The sequence below is a fragment of the Monodon monoceros genome, unplaced genomic scaffold, assembly GCF_005190385.1.
Source record: "Monodon monoceros isolate NGI ecotype Baffin Bay Population unplaced genomic scaffold, NGI_Narwhal_1 Super_Scaffold_11, whole genome shotgun sequence".
NCBI classification, from domain to species: Eukaryota; Metazoa; Chordata; class Mammalia; order Artiodactyla; family Monodontidae; genus Monodon; species Monodon monoceros.
In genome coordinates, this window is record NW_021703767.1 from 127174651 (window position 1) to 127194402 (window position 19752).

The window sequence follows — 19752 nt, forward strand, 5'->3', positions numbered from 1 at the left end:
GACGTGATGGACACACTTGGCCTTTATTATCATTTCTCATTTTTCAATGTGCAGGCTTTAATTAAGTTGACCCACACAGCACTAACTTGCCTACTACACACAATTAAAAGCTCTAGTTAGATTCCTTCTCTCTTTTTTTTTTTTTTTGGCACATATATACAATGGAATATTACTCAGCCATAAAAAGAAACGAAACTGAGCTATTTGTAATGAGGTGGATAGACCTAGAGTCTGTCATACAGAGTGAAGTAAGTCAGAGAGAGAAAGACAAATACCATATGCTAACACATATATATGGAATTAAAGAAAAAAAATGTCCTGAAGAACCTAGGGGTAAGACAGGAAAAAGACACAGACCTACTAGAGAATGGACTTGAGGATATGGGGAGGGGGAAGGGTAAGCTGTGACAAAGCGAGAGAGTGGCATGGACATATATACACTACCAAACGTAAAATAGATAGCTAGTGGGAAGCAGCCACATAGCACAGGGAGATCAGCTCGGTGCTTTGTGACCACCTGGAGGGGTGGGATAGGGAGGGTGGGTGGGAGGGAGACGCAAGAGGGAAGAGATATGGGAACATATGTATATGTATAACTGATTCACTTTGTTATACAGCAGAAACTAACACACCATTGTAAAGCAATTATACTCCAATAAAGATGTAAAAAAAAAGCTCCAGTTAGAGACACAGGAGAACAGCAGGAGGGAGGCTCACCGCCTCCCCGCTGCCCCTCCCCAGGCTCCAGAGAAGATGTTCCTTGTGATGGAGGTGAGCCCCACCCCACCCCCGCTCACTCTCAGCCCCATTTCTGCTGGGATTGGAGCCTTGCCCTGATGGTCTCATCCTCTCTTCTGTATTTTCGGCCTCTGTCTCTAGGACGCATCCTGTGGATGGCCCACCAGCAGATGTTCCACACCTGTTACTTCCCTAACCTCCCCCCAACTCCCCGCATCCACTTGTCTCCACATCCTGTCATCTGTCCGCGCTGTTGTCAAATCTCCTGATTTCTGTCTCTACCTTGGTTCAGGCCCTTGTCTTGTCACCAGCTCCCTGATTTCCCTGACTGCCACTTGCCTCCCCTGCACACCTGCCAGAGAAATCTTCCAATAACAAGGGTCTGAATCGATGCCACTTTCCCGTCTAAAGTCTCCAAAGGCGCCTCTGACTTGGCAATGAAGTCCTATGCCTGGTGGTGTCTTTTCCAAGCCCCTTGGGATCAGTGGTCCTACTCACCCTTCCAGCCTCTTCATCAGCCTCTCCCTGCCCCTAAATCCCCATGCCCAGCTGCCTGAGGTGCTCCCATCCATGTGTCAGAACCTCTCAGGGCCCCCTCCTCCTGGAGGCACCGCGGCTTCTGTACCTGTTCTAGACTTCTGCGTGCCCACACCGGGTGTGACTGTTTACCGGCCTGCCTCCTCCCTAAGCTGCTCCCAGTACCCTGTGCGCCTCCGCCAGAACCTAAACAGCACTCACGTACTCGTGTTGAATGAGCAAAAGAATGGGTACAAGCAAGATAAACATTGAAGAGCTCAGACCTCTTGTTTACTTTTCCGTACTATATGACTTGTGACCTTCCAAGACATCGCTAACATGAATCCCACTCTCTGCAGGCCCTTCTCACCCAGCTCTGCACCTGAAATGTGCCCATTCCCTCCAGCTTAGCTCATGCCACCCTACCCATGCCAGTGCCCCTCATTTCCCGGCTGGTGAGAATGTCTCCTCCCTGAATCCCCCCTTAGCACTGCCCGTGCATTTGTGTCCTGTCTGCCTGCGTTACCGTGCAGCCTATGGAGTCAGGGGGCTCAGGGAGGGAAAGCGGCCCCGCCTCTTATAAGCTGTGTGACCGGAGTCACTAGCTTCTCGAAGCCTCAGGCTCCCCACCTGTAAGCTAGGAATAACAGTAGTGCCTACCTGCTAGAAGAATAATAGTACATAAGGACAGTGCATAATATTAATAGTGCCTACCTGTGCTGCTGGAGAGTAGATGTGACGATCCATGTAAAACAATTATTTGTGTACTAAGCAGTGAAAAGTTAGTTAGTTAGTTAGTTAGTTAGTTAGTTAGTTAGCTCATCACCATCATCCTCACCAGAACCTTCACCACCACCGTCGCCATCATCATTTGGCCTCTTTCACTAAACAGTGCATTTCTGAGGCTGTATCCAGGTCACGTTGGTACCCTTCTATGTCAAAGTCCTGTAGAGCCCAGACGGTGGCTTCAGGTACTTGTTGAATTAAATTCACTACAATACTGTCCTTATATCCCCATTGGCTCTTGGGCTCTCGTGTCTGTCCACGGTGGTCCTGCAGTCTTTCCACGGAAACCCCTGGCTGTCCCCAAGCTCTTGTCTTGGCCCTGACCCAGTTTTAGGGGGCCTCTGGGGCGATACAGGATTTGCTGTAGCTCTGAGTTTATCCCTCCTACACTGCCCATCACCTGTGCTAGGGAGAGCCTTAATTTAGCGCCTCTTAGCCTGGGCGTCCTGCTCGGATCACCCCACTCCTGCTGCTGCTTCATCCGTCTCACGGGGAGGCTCCCAGGCCTCACCTGTCCTTCCCCTCCCTCCCCCAGAAGTTGTGCAGCTCTGAGCTCTCTGCGCACACCCACCCTGTTGGTGCCTTCTGTGCTCTCCTGCCTCCCCGATGTGGGTCCCACCTCTGCACATGTGACCGCTGCCTTCTCAACGCATTGTCTGTTAGACAATCAGCCCCCACCCACCTCCTACCCTTTCTGCTCCCCTCAGGCTCCCCTCAGGGGCTGGAAGCAGGAGAACTACATTTCCCAGAATGCTGTCCTGTGGGGTCTGGACTAGAGCCCACCAAGGAGAGGCCCTCCCACCAGAGGGGGAGGGGGACAGGAGGCAGCAGCTGGGATGCCTCTTGGGCAGGGGTGGGAAGAAGCCACCCTTTGTTTAGGCAGATGTGAAGCGTCACAGTGACCTCCACGTGTTGCCCCTGCATTTGCCTCCGTGCTGGGGGCAGCTATGACCATTGGAACACCACCTTCCGGCTACTGACCCCCTGGATATTAGTGTCCAACCTGAGAGCGCTCAGGGGCCTGACTGACCTCTGTCTCCTGTCTCTTTCAAGGGTTTTGTAGGCATCTAAATTCCTATATCTAGTATAGGAATATTATAGGAATATAATCTGATTCTACTTGAAATACTGGGATATTTCTATATCAACTCCCTTCTCCTCTCCATACACAGCTTTTTTTTCTAAAATATGCTGAAATAATTCTTCCCAAAGCCCTAGTTTTATGCTACACACTCTGAGAACTTGTGAAAAGGTATTCAAAGGTACCAGGAATATGAAATTCCTCAACGACTTCGTGTGCTTTGCTGATGACGGAGGAGGGGGTGGGGCGGAACCCTGGGCACTCCCCCGCCCCCCTCCCCTCCACCTGATACTTCCCCTCGCTTCTCTGGAGGGAGAGAGGATGGAGATTTGGAGTGGGAGATGTCTGACTGAACTGAAAGAGGTTGGATGTTAAAGGCAATAGTCAACACAATAAACAGGGGTTACATACCAGGCACTGTGCTGATGCTGTACAGAAATTACATGATTATGACAGTTAATCCTCAAAACAGCACAACCACCATGCACAATAACAACAGCAAATGGCCATCGCAGGCAAGGACTCCCTCTGGGAGAGTGTTGCACTCAGGGCTCAGCTACCTTGTCATGTTCACTTCTCCCCCCAGCCCACAAAGGAGGTGCTGTCATTACACCTTTTAATAGATGAGGAAACCAAGGTACAGAGAGATTAAGTAGCTCCACCCAGGTCCTACAGCTGCAAGAGACAGAATCAAAATTCAACCCAGGTCTGTGTCACTCCTGCACCTGACTGAAGTTGAGGCAAGGTGAAATTTGAAGCTTCAGACCACGACCTACAGCCATTTTCACTGGCCCTCGAATCCTAGAGATGCCAAGTTGTCCTGCCAGTGCTCACCTCTTTGAGTCCTTCTCACATCTGCTGCCCCTTCCCCTTCCCCAGAACCACACTCTCCTCAAACAGTTCAAGCAGGGTGGGTGTTCTGAAGGCTCTGCCCCAGGCCAAGTGTTCCCAGGGGTAATTTGATGAAAGCAATTTACCTTTTCTTGCAAAGAAAGTTTGAGTTTCCCCAGAAACAATTTCCTTTAGAAAGAATCTGATTAAGCTTGTAAGTACAAGCAACAGGAGTTTGGGGTTTGGGGCAGGTTGTTTCTGCTCACCTCTCGCCCTGCCACCCTCTCTGCTCTCTTCCTTGGCCCCAGCTTGCCCTTCTGAAATCCAACTGAGGGCCACTCCTCCGTGAAGCCCTCCTCTGAGCCCAAGATCTCTCCTGCTCAGGGCACCACGCCTGGACCAGGATTTGCAGTAACACCCTCATCTGCCATGAGCTTCCTCTCTCCCACCCTTCCCTTTCCCAACCCTGCAAGTAACTTCCCAACCTGCAAGGATTGTGCAAACCAGGAGGCGGGGCTGCCACAGTGACAGTGCCAAGGGACGGTGTGCCTCATTATCTCTACCAGCCCCCCAGAGTCACCCCCAAATCAACAGGATCTCTGTTAAAACAGTGGGCATACTTCATAGATCTTGAAGCCAGGAGGCATCTCTACATCCCTTGTGTGCCCTGGACCTCTTTAGATATATGTAGGTGGGCTTGGGGCGGCCATTTCTACCCAGACACTCACTTTATCCCGGCACCCTGGAGAAAGGAGATAGCTGGGGTGACAGGCGACAGGAGAGGGAGGCAAAGCTGCGCTGAAGAGTGATTCGCGTTGGCTGCCGCTGCAGTGCCTCCTAGAGAGGGTACACAGGGATGGCAATTACTGTGCCCATAGCCACACAGGCACAAATTGCAGAACCATTATTTTGTAATTTCCATAACGAGGCCTTTGGAATAACAATCAAAGTGAAGGGAAAGGGAAGAAGAAGCGCCCTGAGGGAGCTCAGGACTGCTCTGCCAAGGGCCTCCCCGCCCAGCTCCCCAGCATTACTATCTAAATGAATGGCTGGGCTCCCAGAGAGCAGATTGAGGCCTGCTCTCTCTCATGGGGTTTGTGGAGTGCTTGCTCTAATGGAATCAGGGAATTTGTGGCAGCAGCAGCAGCAGCAGACAGAAGTCTCACCTAGCACGGATTAATTGGAGGCATAGGCCCACTATGATGGAGACGTGGGTGCCCTTTGGAGAGAGGCATGGGCTTTTGGATGGAAGTTTGGGCGCCAACTGAATGGAGGAGCATGAATTTCATTTGGGTGGGGGCATGGATCCCAAGTGGATGGAGGCATGGGTCCCAACTGGTTGGAGGGGCATGAGTTTCATTTGGATGGAGGCATGGGTTCCGATTGGATGGAAGCATGGGTCGCAGATGGATGGAGACCTGAGTCTCATGGAAGTATGGGTCCCAGTTGGAGGAGGGGCATGAGTTTCATTTGAATGGAGGCATGGGTTCCAGTTGGATGTAGGGAAAGGTCCCAGTTGGTTGGAGGCATAGACCCATAAGCAGGTTACCATCGTTCTGTAGGCTGAGAGCTCTGTGATCAACTCATTCTAGCCTCCTGGGCCCAAGCCCAAGAGAGGCATCGATTTTCTAAGAAGATGTTGTGGAGGGTAAGTCTTTAGTTGTTGGTTGGTTGGTTTTTAAATTTATGTCTATAGCTCCCCACCCACTTCCTAACCCAGGCACTGTTTTGGGCTCAGCATTGTGGTGTTGGATGCAGGAGGCTGGAGATCTGTGGCACCTGTTCACAAATACTGTTACCCCAAGGACCTTCTCTGTGAGTATAGAAATCAAAGAAAAGGAAAAGGGATGCAAAGAAGGGAATGAGCCTGCCCAGATCTATGAGAAGGCCTCTATCCTAGAAGCCAATCACATAGTAAGTGCTCAGAAAGTACAGGTTGAATCTAGAAGCCACGATTCAATCTGTACTTAGATTCAATCTAGGTTGAATTTCCTAGAAGCCACGCTAGGAGAAGGTAAAAATTCTCTTGAATTTCAAGACTCTTCTGTCACTGGGTTCTTCGAGGCTTAGCCCCTTGCTGCTGTGAGACCCTACTCTCCCTAAGACAGATGCAAGATCGGGTTTCTCTCTACACAACACATCCCAGCTCCCAAAGCTCCCTCTGCTTGCCTCTGCCTTCCTCTCATGCAGGCGGTGCCATCTCTGCCCACACTGGCCTTATGGGCTGCTCTTTTGGAAGACCTCAGCTGGCTGTGGCCAGAGAAGGTGCTGGTTTTGCAGTGCCCAGGCCACAGCGTTCTACTTTTCTGTACCTTACAGATGTAAGAGCTGGTCCTGTGTGTGGCTGATCTTTCCTGCCACCTTGAGCCAGGGAGCTGGGCTTAGGGTGCCTTGCCCAACCAGCTCCTCTCCCCCCAGGACACAGGCAGCCTCAGGCCCCTTGGGTTCCCAGGACACCTCCCTGGGGGGACTCGTGCTATCCTCCAACCCAGAGCATGTCAGCTTCTTCTCTTACTTCTTTCCTTCTTCCCTGTCTTGCTGGGCCCAGTAGATGAACTTGTCCTGAAGGCCTCCAGCCTTCTCATACTGGGCCTTTAAGAGTCTGGCTTCTTACCCCATCAAACCCACTCTTGGCAGGGACCTGGTGGGATACAGGAATTAGAGACCCATTGTTTGGGCTCCAATCCAGGCTCTGCTGCTCATTGATTTCCAAAGCTTGGACCTCAGTTCCATTCATCTGCAAAATGGAGTGATAATAATAGCACCTACTTCAAAGAGTTTTGTGAGGATTAGATGAATTGATGCTGACTACATAATTTCAATAGAATCTACCAGGTATTAAGGGCTCCGAAACTGGGCTCAAAGTTCTGAGGGGCTGGTTCATACTCTGAAGTAAGTGACTAAACCAGTGGCAAGGGCTGACCTTCCAGGGGGGCCTCAATTCTTGAAATTCAGCAAAGTCAACCCCAGAAGACCTTAGCTGCTCCAAAGCATCCTACCTCGAGTTGTCCCGCCCCTCCTGTGGACATCCAATGGTCTTTATGTTTGCCCACATCCCATGCGATGTTCCTTCAGCTCTCTCTCAATCCAGTCGGCTTCTTCTACTATGTCTTCCCCTTCCCTAGATTTGGGACCATTTCCCAGAAAGTCTACACCCAGCCATCTCATGACCCAGTGACGTACACTAGAAAACAAGCATGCCCATTAGAGGAAACTTTTTGCAGGACAATGGAGAAGGTGGGAGGAATGGCAGACTCCAGAAGTGGGACGGGGCAGGGCCGTGATGGCTGAGCAGGTGCAGAGAGCAGGAAGGCACCCATGCTGTCTGCTGGAGGAAGGGAGAACAAGCTTGGGAGACGGGGTGGTGAGCTGAGGCCTCATGGTTGAACTGCAGAGCCGCCAATGGCTGCCCCTCCTGCAGGGGGCAGTAGAAGGTCCTCAGGACTCAGCTCAGTGGGCTGGACCAGGTGGGGTCTGCACCCTACCTGGAGGCTGGGGCTTGTTTATGAGGTCCTGCGCCCACTCTCCCCTTCTCTCCCTGGATGAGGTGGTCCCTTTGGCAAAGCACATTTTGGAGTCTACCTCTCTCCCTTCTTCCTTTTTTTTCCTTAAGCAGCTTTATGGAGGTATAATTAACATACCATAAAAAATTAATTGTAAGTGTACATTTCAATGATTTTTAGTGAATTTATAGAGTTGTGCAACAATTACCCCAATCCAATTTTACAACATGTCCATCACCCCCTGAAAGTTCCCTCATGCCCTATAGTCAATAACTGCTGTCAACCCCAACCCCAGGCAACCACTGATCTACTTTCTGTCTACAGATTCCCTTTTCTAGATAATTCATGGACCTGTTCTATATTTTCTTTGGATCTGGCTTCTTTCACTTAGCATAATGGTTTTGAATTTCATCCATATTGTAGCATATGTGAGTACTTCATTCCCTTTTATTGATGAATAATATTCCACTGTATAGATATATCACATTTTGTTTACCCACTCACCAGTTAATAGACATTTGTATAATTTCCACTTTTTGGCTGTTATAAATAATGCTGCTGTGAACATGTATATACAAGTCATTGTGTGGACATATGTTTCCATTCTCTTGGGTAGAATCCTAGGAATGGAATTTTGGGGTCGTATGGTAAATTTACGTTTAACTTAAGAAATGATGAAATTGTTCTCCAAAGGGGCTGTGTAATTTATATTTCCACCATCTGTAATGTATAAGGGACCCATTCTTTAAATTTAAATTTTAGAATTATAGCCATGCTAGTGGGCGTGAAGTGGTAGCTCACTGTGGTTTTGTTTTTGTTCTTGTTTTTTTTGCAGTACACGGGCCTCTCACTGTTGTGGCCTGTCCCGTTGCGGAGCACAGGCTCCGGACGCACAGGCTCAGCAGCCATGGCTCATGGGCCCAGCCGCTCCGCGGCATTTGGGATCTTCCCGGACTGGGGCATGAACCCGTGTCGCCTGCATCTGCAGGCGGACTCTCAACCACTGCGTCACCAGGGAAGCCCCTCATTGTGGTTTTGATTTGCATTTCCCTGCTGACTGATGATGTTGAGCATATGTTCATGTACATATTAGTCATTTTTATATTTTTTTTGCTGAAATGCCTATTCAAATCTTTTGCTCATTTTTAACTGAGTTGTTTTACTCTTTACTATTGAGTTTTAAGAGTTCTATATATTCTGAATATAAGTCCCTTATCAGATAGATATATGATATACATATATTTTCTCCCAGTCTGTGCCATGTCTTCTAATTTTCTTAATGGTATCTTCCGAAGAGCAAAAGTTTGAATTTTGATGAAATACAATTTATCGATTTTCTCTCCTATGGATTGTGTTTTTAGAATCATATCAAAGAAATCTTTGCCCTAAGGTCACAAAATATTTTCCTAGAAGTTTTATACTTTTGGTTTATCCATTTAGGTCTATGATCCATTTTGAGTTGATATTTGTGTATGGGGTGACTTAAGAGTCTGTGTTTGTTTCTCTTGAGTATGGATATCCAACTGTCCCAACCACTGTGCCTTCTTTCTAAACGAACACCAGGAACCCACCTCTTGGGATGCTTTCCAACCACCAATGTGACTCTGACCGTCCAATCATCCCCAGATGCCTCAAATGGAAAGTAACACTGCCTACAAGGTGCAGAGGAGAAAGGCCCAGGAGCTCCTCCTTGCAGGGTGCAGAGCTTACCTCTCCCCTCTTAGGGTGACCTGCCCACTGTTTACACTCAGGTTGATGGCAGTGATGGAGGAGACCTGTGAAGGTGATGGGGGTGGGGGCAGGATAGCAGCCTTCCTACCACAGAGGGCAGGAAGCCACCATATGCCCTTATCAGCCAAACGTTTGTCCTTGGTTAATAAATAAAAACCCCACCAGCCCCTGGCTATCGCAGCTAGGGTCAGGAAGCAGGAGAGAGAAACAGTCCATCATCTCTAGATACCTTGTCAGGTCCACGTGAGCATCAGATAAACTGATCTCTATGGGGGCCTGCATTGCACACCGCTGATGGAGATGGGGAAATGTGGGCCCTGTGATTGGAGGGTGGGGACACAGACAACAACTCAGCAGCAGGCCTGCTCCTCAGAAAGCTCCCAGAATGCAGGCTATCGAGGCCCACGCAACGCAAACCTGTGGCAGACAAAAGGAAAATGCCAGCAGACCCTCTGGCACTCCAAATGTCTGAATTCCCAGACGGGCAGAGCTGCCAGGGCAGCTGGCAAGGCTGCCTCTGCCTCCAGGAGGGCGGCAGGGACAGCGGGAGATGGGCTGAGGGTTTGGAGCAGTTCCAGCAGGAAATGCGGGGCGGAGCAGGGGGATGGCTCAGGCATCAGATCCCGTGCTCCAGGGACCATACTATGAAAACAGCTTTCTGCATTCAGCACCTAGCTTCTCTTCCTCCAGAGGCCACCAAACACTTCCAGAAATCTTTCCTAACCTGGTAGGCACCTGCTGCTCCCACCACATGCCAGAAAGCTTTTAAAGAAGACAGCACGCAGAATGGCACATGTATTTCAGCCATGGCGCCTTCTAAGCCGCTGGTTGAATTGTGTGTGGGAGGCTCTCCCTCCTGGCCGGTGGGTCCCATTCTTCCCTCCCCACCCCCACTCCACTGCTGCCTCGCTCACCCCATCTGACGCCATTCACATGGCCTCTACCAAGAGGTCACACACACTGAGGAGGAGGGACCTTGGTAATGACTTGGTACCTTCCCTACATGTTCCGATGCAGAAGCTGAGACCCAAAGGGGAGGTGATTGGTCCAAGCCCACAGCAGAGGAGCCTGGACCAGGACTGATCAGTGCCACTGCCTCTGGGTCAGTGACCAGTACTTTCCCAAGTGAGAAGCACATCAGTGAGTTTTGATAATGAACTGATTCAGGTTCTAACTGAAGGCATTTTGTCTAGTAGCAGATGGATCAACATATTTCTAAAAGCAGGGACTGTGTGGTACCTACTCAATTAAACCCTAGACTAAGTAAATAGTTAAGGAACAGAACCCTAAAGGAAAATCACCCTGGCTTTGCATGTAAAATCTGGGACTATAAAGTCTGGAAAGAAAGAACTGAAAGCCTATAGAAAGTTCTAAACTTGCATTTGCTCAATTATTCATGCATCAATTCAACAAATATCTGTTGATTGAAATGCATCACTTTTGTTTAAGTTTATGAACTCATGATGATACTTAAAATGAAAATCCTCACTGGTAAACTTTGGAGGATGTAGGGAACAACTCATTATTTTGGAAATGGACAAAGAGAGAGAATCAAGCATTTATCTGCCTTTCCTATATAAACTATATCTCAAGGTAACCAAATCATAATCAGGGTAAGTTTCTCCTTATAAAAGTATTTTAGCTAATATATGTAGAAGGAAAGACAGAAGAATATTAACATTTTGTCAAGTCTAATGAAATACTGGATCTGGGCAATGATAACCGACCCCTCTGACATCACCGGGAGACAAGCAGACACGATGTGCCTCCTGATGGAAGGATATGAGGCAGAAGCATTCTTTCCAAAGAAACAAACCTGAATCTTATCAAGCCTCTTAAGCCCAATTTACAGAAAATGCAGGGAACAGAGGAACTGTGTTAAACAACATCACTGGAATGCAATTAGCAAACCTAGATTATGGGATACTCTGCTGGACAAATTATCTGGTTTCTTCAATAAATAGATTGCAAGAACAAAGCAAGAGAGTTGGAGGGATTAAAACAGACTGAAAGACATTATAAACAATTGCAATTTAAAGACCTTCTTTAGAGCCTAATTCAAACAACAACAACCTGTAAAAAAAAAAAGTGAGACATTCAGAGAACTTTGAAAACTCACTGGATATTTGATGATATTAAGGGATTATTGTAAATTTGTGTAGATATGATAATGGCTTTTTTTTTCTGAAGAACCCTTATCTTTTGGAGATACACACTGAAATATTTATAGATGAACTTACATGATATCTTGGATTTGCTTCAATATAGGGGGATAGATGAAAACAGATTGGCCTTGGGCTGATAATTGTTGAAGCTGAGGGATGAGAAGTGGGTTCATTATCCTATTCTCTCTACTTTTGTGCATGTAGGAAACTTTTCATTATAAATAAGTTAAAAATATATCTTTGAGCTTCTAGGTGACAGTGCAGAGGATGCCACAGTGAATTAGACGGGAAATATAAACATTCTCATGGCACTCATGGGGCTTCCATTCTACTGAGGGTAGAGCAGGAGGAAGAGACAGATAATAAAAACTAATGCATAAGACAAGGTCATACAATGATAAATGCCTTGAAGACAATAGAACAGGGAAAATGTGAGTGATAGGGATGGGGCATGAAGGATCTCTTAGACTTTAAAGTCAGGGAAGGTCAGAGTCAGCCACACACAAGATCAGGGAAGTAACTTTCTAGGCAGAAGTGGCAAGTACCAAAAGCCTCAGAATGACCATGGGCTGTTTGGGTCTGACGTGGCTGCATCTCAGTGGACCTAGGTGGGGCAGAAGGAGACATTTCAGAGAGTAGAGAGGGGTCAGGTCACAGAAGGCTGGTAAGGAATTCAGTTTTATTGAGAAAGACAATGATGGTTTTATTAAGGGAAAGACAATGACAGTCTGGGCTGGACTCTACAACTGAGATGAAGCAAAGGCTGGAACATATCCTCGAGGTAGAGCTGATAGAACCTACTGGTGGACTGCAAGCAGGGTTGGGAAAGATTCTGAGAAGCAGAATCAAGAATGTCCTAACTTATTCAATTCAACAGCTGGATCTGTGCTCATGCCATTTATTGAGATGTTGAAAAGTGGGGAGCAACTGATGTGAAAGAGAAACGCGGGAGTTCTGTGTGGGTGGCATTGAGTTTGAAATGCCTATTAGCCGTCCAGGGGGAGATGTCAAGTCAGCAGGTGAATATATGACTCTGGAGCTCAGGTCTGGCTGGAGATGTAAATTTTGGAGTCATTAGCATATAGATGGTATTTAGAGCTATGAGCTTTTGCACTCATTACCAAAATAAAACACTAAGGGGAGGCCCCACTCCATTTCCCAAGACATCTCTAACTTCAAATGAAATGGTGTTGGAAGAGGAAGAGGGGTCAAACAGCTTTAAATTGTCAACCTCCAGAGCCCAGCATGTAAGACTCCACACATTCTTGTCCAGCACATTCTCTCTTCGTATCCGTGTAGTTCCTCTGCATGAACTCTTGGAAGAAGCCACAAAAACCCTTCCTCTGACTCGGCATATGCAACTCCAACCCTCTTTGAGGACTCTTAAAAAATCATGTTATTCTCATGAAGGCTTCCTGTCCCTCAGACTGGGTGGAAATGATCTTTCTTCCTCTGACTCCCATTGACCTGCATCTGCCTTTCTCTGAGATTGCCTGCTGTCAGCCTAGTACTGTGAATATGTGGGCACAGTCAGCCTCAGCCAGACTGTGATGTCCCCAGGAGCAGAGGCTGTGTCAGCCTCACCTATGCATCCCAGCACAAAGTGGATGGATGTTTGGAACCAGGGTCTCCTTAGTGGTTCTTTCAGTGAAGGATAATCTATTGTTGAAGGTTTACAAAATCTTGTGCCAAGGCAGAGCCAGGTCAGGTCAACAGAGGAAGTGCAGCTGGGAGCAGGTCTCCTTGGCCTTTGAGGAGGACTATATACAAGGAAGTGGCCTTGCTCACTCCCCAAGCTCCCAGCTGTGTGGAAGGAAAGAAGACATGGACCAGACACACCACCCTCTGACCCTATGGGCCACACTTCTGCTGGGATACAATGAACACCTGGCCACGTGCATCATTTTTGATTACGTGCAGAATCAGAGCTTACAGCCTGGTGTCCCTGTCTACCTGTCTCAGGTGTAGAACTCCCTCTCCCATGTCCCAATCCTACCTCCCACCCTGCCATCCATCCTGCAACTCTCAATGTGTACTTTAGGGGTGCAAAATAATGCAAACATTTGTCTGAAACTGCAAAACAATGGAGTTAAATTGAATACAAAAAGGATCTAACATCAAATTATTATTGAATAAATTAATCAATTACATACCTGTGTAGAGTTTTTCCTTCGTTACTATCTCCACCCACCCCACCCCAAACTCCTCACAGTAATAATAAGCAAATGACCTGGGCTGATGAAAAGAGGGAAGTCACCTGGGACTTTGGCCTTGTCAGACACTTCTTCTCCTCCCTGGGCCTGGGACTCTTTCCCAAATTCTAGGGCTCAGCGTCTTGGTGGCCTGGCCAGTTCTACTGCCAGTTATGCTTATGGATGAGCCCAAGACACCTGGCTTTCCATCTCGGACATGATCAAAGGTCAAAGTCTCACTGGTCCAGGACAGCTCAGATGAATTATGGGGTTCCTTGGCTGCCAATTCCAAGAGGAATGCAGGCAGCCCTGAATGTCAGACCAGCTGGGAGTGAAGACCAGGCTTTACAGGCTACCCAGAGTCCCTTTCCATAACCAGCCCAGCTTGATGGATTGTTTTGGATACCCCAGAGGGGAAAGCGTACTCTGGGTGGCAAAAATACTCTGTGCTAGGTTGGACAGACTGGCACCTGACCCAGCAGCATCACATCACACAGACAGAAGTCCATCTCCATGACTGTCGTTTCATTTACATGATGTGAAACAGGCAGCATTCACTTTTTTTCAATAGCCTTTTCATAGTTAAACTAATTTGGGAAATCCTGCATGGCACACCTCCCTCCTACAGATTCAGGCTCGATGTTCCCAGATAAACTCTGTAAAGTGCCATAGTAAAGAGACTTATTTGTGTTTAATTTAGTGTTTCTCAGTCATTTGTGCACACAGCCATTGTCTCTCACATTTCTATGGCATGCCCTTCAGGAAACGCTACTCAGCATCTCCACGATCAAACCTTTCTAACTGTTTTGAAAACAGCACATGTCAATGGGACTCAAGCAGTCATCAGAATCTTTAATACAAGGTCACCAATGTCATGCTTCAGAGCAAAAACTGGAGGCTCAGAGTGGTTCAGTGAGTGGCCTAGGAACACGCAGCAGGTTACAGGAGAAAAAGTAAGGGGACCCAGAACTCCAGAAACCAGGCCAGTGCTTGAGCTCTGTGAGGACACGTATAAGCAAGCACACCAGGCCTAAGCCGACAGAACTTGGGTCAGCCTCAATCTAACCTGGCAAGGTCTTACCCAGCTCTGGGGCCCGCTGACCAGCACATCTGTGTCCATCTGGCCTTCCTCATCAGAAGACCCGATACACTTCCCTGTCCCAGGATGGTCCCATTGGCCTCTACTGCTGCTGGAGATCCTGCTCTAAACTGTCTTCCCTGGGGTTCTAGGTTCTTCCTTAGTAGCTCATTAAATGAGGGCATCCTGACAGAGAAGTAGCAGAGATCCCTTAGAAAACCCTTGCTCAGAACTTGCAAAACTAGTGACCCACAGGAAGGCTTGGCTTGGACCAACAGAACAAAAGAAGGTTTTGTTTGTTTTCAATTGCATAGATTGTCTTAAAAGAGGGTGCTACAAAAATTAACTCGAATGAAAGACCTAAATTAAGAGCTAAAACTATAAAATTCTTAGAAGAAAGCATAGATATAAATCTTTATGATCTTGAATTTAGGTAATGGTTTCTTAACCGTGACACCAAACACACAAGCAGCAACAAAGAAATAATAGGGAAATTGAATTTCATCAAAATTAAACTTTTGTGCTTCAAAGGATACTATTAAAAAAATAAAGGACAACCAACAGAATGGGAGGAAGTATTTGCAAATCATATATCTGAGAAGGGACTAGTATCCAGAATATATAAAAACTCTTACGACTCAGCAATAAAAAGGCAAATAACTCAATTTAAAAATGGGCAAATAGGTTGAACAGACATTTGTCTGAAAATGTACCAATGGCCCCAATGAGCATATGAAAAGGTACTCAACAACATTAGTCATTAGGGAAATGCAAATTAAAACTACAATGAGGTACCACTTCATACTCACTAGGATGGCTATAGTGAAAAAGATGGACAATAACAAGTATTGGTGAGGACACGGGGAAGTTGGAATGCTCACACGTTTGTTGGTGGGAACTTAAAATGGTGCAGCTACTTTGTAAAACAGTTCTGCAGTTCTTCAAAAAGTTAAACATAGAGTTAGCATATGATCCAGAATTTCTAATCCCAAACCCAGGAGAATCGAAAACATATGTCCATGCAAAAGCTTGTACACAAAGCTTATTATTATTCATAATAGCTAAAAATAGAAACAATCCAATGTTCATCAACTGATGAATAGAGAAAGAGAATGTGGGATATCTATACAATGGTATATTATTCAGTCATAAAGAGGAAAGCTACAAGCTGGAGAACTTTGAAAACATTAAGCTGAGTGAAATAAGCCAGTTACAAAAGACCACATATTACATGATTCCATTCACGTGAAATGTCCAGAATAGGCAAATCCACAGAGATAGCGAGTAGATTAGTGGTTGCCTCCCTCCTAACGGACTTATTTCTAGGGTGATGAAAATCCTACAGAATAAGATAGTGGTGATGGTTGCACAACTTTGTGAATAAACTAAAAGCCATTTTAAAGGGTAAATTTTATGATACGGGAACTATCTCAATATTGAAAGAGAGAGAGAGAACACACGCACACTGGCGCTCCCATCCCTCCCTGTGGCCTTGTCGCTGGATTGGCCCTTCTAGACACTGCCTCTGGGAACTGTGGCCCAAAATGATTTTCATCTTATGCATGAGCATACTTAGGCCACAGGGACCTGTCCAAGGTCACATGTTAGCAGTGGCGGAGCTGGAACCAGAGCCCATGTCCCCATACCTCAGAGCCTCTAAGGACCTACTCAGCTGCCCTAGGAATTTGAGGCCTTGTGGGATGCTATTTGGAGTAAAATATATACTTTGCTTTTTTATGTCTATGTTATCACCACCCCCATCCACTCCCATTAGGAAGCAAATATCCATCACACCTAAAACAGTTTAAAACCCCATGCCTGTCACATAACAGACACTGAGAGTGAATCCGGGAGGCTCGGCAACTTTTGCTCCCCCAAAACCCCCACTGGCTGGGCCTCACCTCCTTCTCTGCCACAAACCTCCACCTTTCCTCCCCTCTCCGCCTCCCTTTTCGAGTTGTTTCAAGCAGGTGGGAGTTCGCGCCTCAAGTAATGGCAAATTGGAAGACCTCCCTGTAATGGGGTGAGCTGCCAAGGATCAGCCTATAGAGGAAGAGTGACCCATGTCACAATATCTAGATAACCTGCTAGTTCAGACACTCTCGGGTGACACCTGAATTCTAAATGTCAAATTAGGAGCTGTGAAGCAGTAAATGATTGTGTTCACTCCGAGAGGGCTCCTTCTGTAATAAAATTTTTCCTGCTTCAGAAGTAAACCTTGTAGAGAAGCTGAGCCTAAGCCCCCCAATTTTATCACAGAACGGAATTTGGACAGAAGAATCTGCTGCTGTAGGGACCAACTTGATACAATGTACGTAGAAGGGGCATGAAAAATCTTTGTTGATATGATTTGTTTGATACTATCCATTAAGGATCACTTCAGGAACTTGAACGAGGAGTCAACTTTAAAAATAATTTGCTTCTCCCAAACTGTATTCTGGGAGGTATCATAAGGTGTTCTGAGAAGAGAAGTTTCCTGTGCTCAAATAAGTTTAGTAGAAGGTTCATACTATACCTCCCTGTGGAGTCTTAAGAAGCACCCCAGAATATGAAAGATCTAGGGGGTCTGCAGAGAAGAGCCCTCCCATGTGCCCCGCATCCTTCTGACTGTGGACCCTTTTCCACAGACCCCCATGTTAGCTGAAGGAACAGGAGCTCTGTGGACGTAGGTAGGAGATGCCATGGCTGAGCCATGTTCATCTGGCTGCAGGACAGCCAGGGCTGAAGGAGCAGGTTGAGCTTCCGATGCTGGGAATGGGCGAGCAGCAGAAGCAGGTAAGGTGTTTTGGAGCCTGGGTTGATACTAAGGATGGGATGAGTGGGTTGGTGTGAGGACCCTCCTGGCTATGGACTGATGCATTCCTCCAGGAGCTTTATGCGGGCAGATGCCCAGAGATGCTGCTCGGACTATGTTTATACATCAGCAGGAGAGCTTTGCCCACGAGATCTGGAACAGCGGTGAAGACAGGCCTGCAAGGAAGCCCCTATTGTGGCTGGCCCTCTTCCTCTCCGGGGCATGGAGTGGCCACAGGCAGCGGGGGAAGGGGTGGGGAGCAGAGGAGGGCTGAGCCCACTGTCTTGCCAGGTGCCCACGCCACCATTCCCATGCACGGAATGTCCCAGCAGCAGAGGAGTGGACATAGGTGCTGCCACGAAGTCACTTCATTCATCTTTTGCCACGTTCATCAAGTGAGATTAAGAACAGAGCATGAGAGCGAGAACGAGGCAGACAGAATGCACCAGCCCAAACTCAGAAGCTTGGGGCTCCAGAGCTCAGCACAGTATAGCTTTTTGGCTGCTTCATTTCTGTCTCTCCCAGTCTGCACCCGTCTGCCGTCTGCCTGACTCCCTGTTCCTGAAGCTTGGGTGTGTTTCCCCATGAGTCCCGTCTCACCCCAGAGAATGCATACCAGCTTTGGAGGAGCCACCTCCTGGGCAAAATCCCAATGTTTCGGTATCTGATTGCTCTCTACAGCTGATTGAATGTGATTTTCCAGTTGAGAGAGAAAAATAAACTCACTAAAGCTAGGCAGCTAGAAGTGAAGCAACCTGAAAGACAAAGCCCGAGCACAATGCCCGAGCAGGTAGGGGCTCAGCACCACAGCCAAGCCTGTCCCGGGCTTTCAGTAAAGGCATCAAAGCACAGGATTTGGAGCATCCCTACCGACATGTGTATACTGACAAATACAGTATGTGTGTGTGTACAGACACATGCATACATATGACATGGTGTACATATGTCAAGGAATCTGATTTTGAGATTGGAAAATGTGGTCACTACACTCAGAAAACCTGCAAGGAAGAAAGAGTGACCAAAGCCTTGGGAAGTGGGGAGAAGAACACCTCTGAAGAGCTGGACAAGGGATCCAGCCCACGCCCAGACTGCCCAGTCCTGTGGACAGAAGGCAGGACAGGGGGCGCTGGTAAGCATCACGGATGGAATGACACAGCAGGGACCGCAGTCCTCCGTGGGTCCAGGAGGGTAGTTTAAGGAATGCGTGGGGCTGGGGTTTGGGGAATTTGGGGTCTGGAGGACTTGATAACCCCATTAGTAGGCCATACCAGAGCCTGCCCAAAGGGGAAGAGAATAATAGAGCGGGAAGAGAAGGAACAGAGGAAGAGGACGGGAGAGACAAGTGGTACTGTCTCCGGGGCAGGATGGGAATGAGCCCAGTGGCCTCAGCACCGGACGCTAGGGGTTCACAGGCAACCCCTACGTTTCCTGTTCTCCATCCCTTTCATCTTCCCCCAAAGCCCTCCAGCCTGTGACTTCCTGCTTTTTGGCCCCCCTCTCATATAAGCCTTCCTTATCCAGGGACTCCTGCCGGGAAGGACTCTCCCAAGATAACCTGGGCGGCATGTGGTCCCTGGAGCCCGTCTGTGTAGGCAGGACACCTCTGAGCCTGTGTCTGATCGTTCCCCCACCCCTGCCTCACCTGCTCCTGGATCAGAGGCAGCAGGAGGGATGTGGCTGTGATGTGCGTGGGGTCTGGTGGTTTCTCCAGGGTACCCAGTAACTGCTATCCTGGGGGTCACTGAGCCGGCCCAGAGGGGACTCCCAATCTCAGCGCTCTGCATACATGGATGTCCTTCTCTCAGCCCATGCAGGAGGGGCAGGTCACCCTGAGTGACTTTGGCAGGAATCTTCTCCCACCTTGGTCGCAGCTCTTGGGGCTCATGTCCTCTAGCCCCGCCCATACTCCTCAGGCTCCCTGCTTGTCAGCAGCCCTGCCCCCAGGGCCGAGCTTCCTCCCTCCCCACCTGCCTGTCTGCAAAGCCTCCGAGAAACCTCAAGCACCTCTGTGTGGCAAATGCATTTGGAAGCATGAAATCTGTTGGGAATCTAATGAGACCAGAGGATAATAGAAAGACAAATTTAACTTCTCTCTCCCAGTCCTGGATTTGATGTTGTCATCTCATGTGTCCCTGGATGTGGCCCTGCCTTTGTTCAGAAGCGCCCTGGGATACCATCAGCACACCTGAGTTAGTCTCCATGACAGCTCTGGCCCTTCTGGGGAAATCTGCTGCTTCGGGGGTAGAACACAGAGTATCAAATTGGCTCTGCCTATGACAGGCCCTTCCAGAGACTCCAGGGAGACCATAAGCCTGCTGACGCGGTGCATTCTGGGAA

The 19752-nt window shown here is 48.0% G+C and overlaps 1 protein-coding gene across 1 annotated transcript in view; it reads right to left on the bottom strand.

Annotated features, from left to right (window-relative positions):
• The window catches only part of EPHB1 (EPH receptor B1), a 428767-nt gene that overhangs the window by 161454 nt on the left and 247561 nt on the right, over nt 1-19752 (bottom strand). The gene's annotated exons all lie outside the window — the stretch shown is intronic.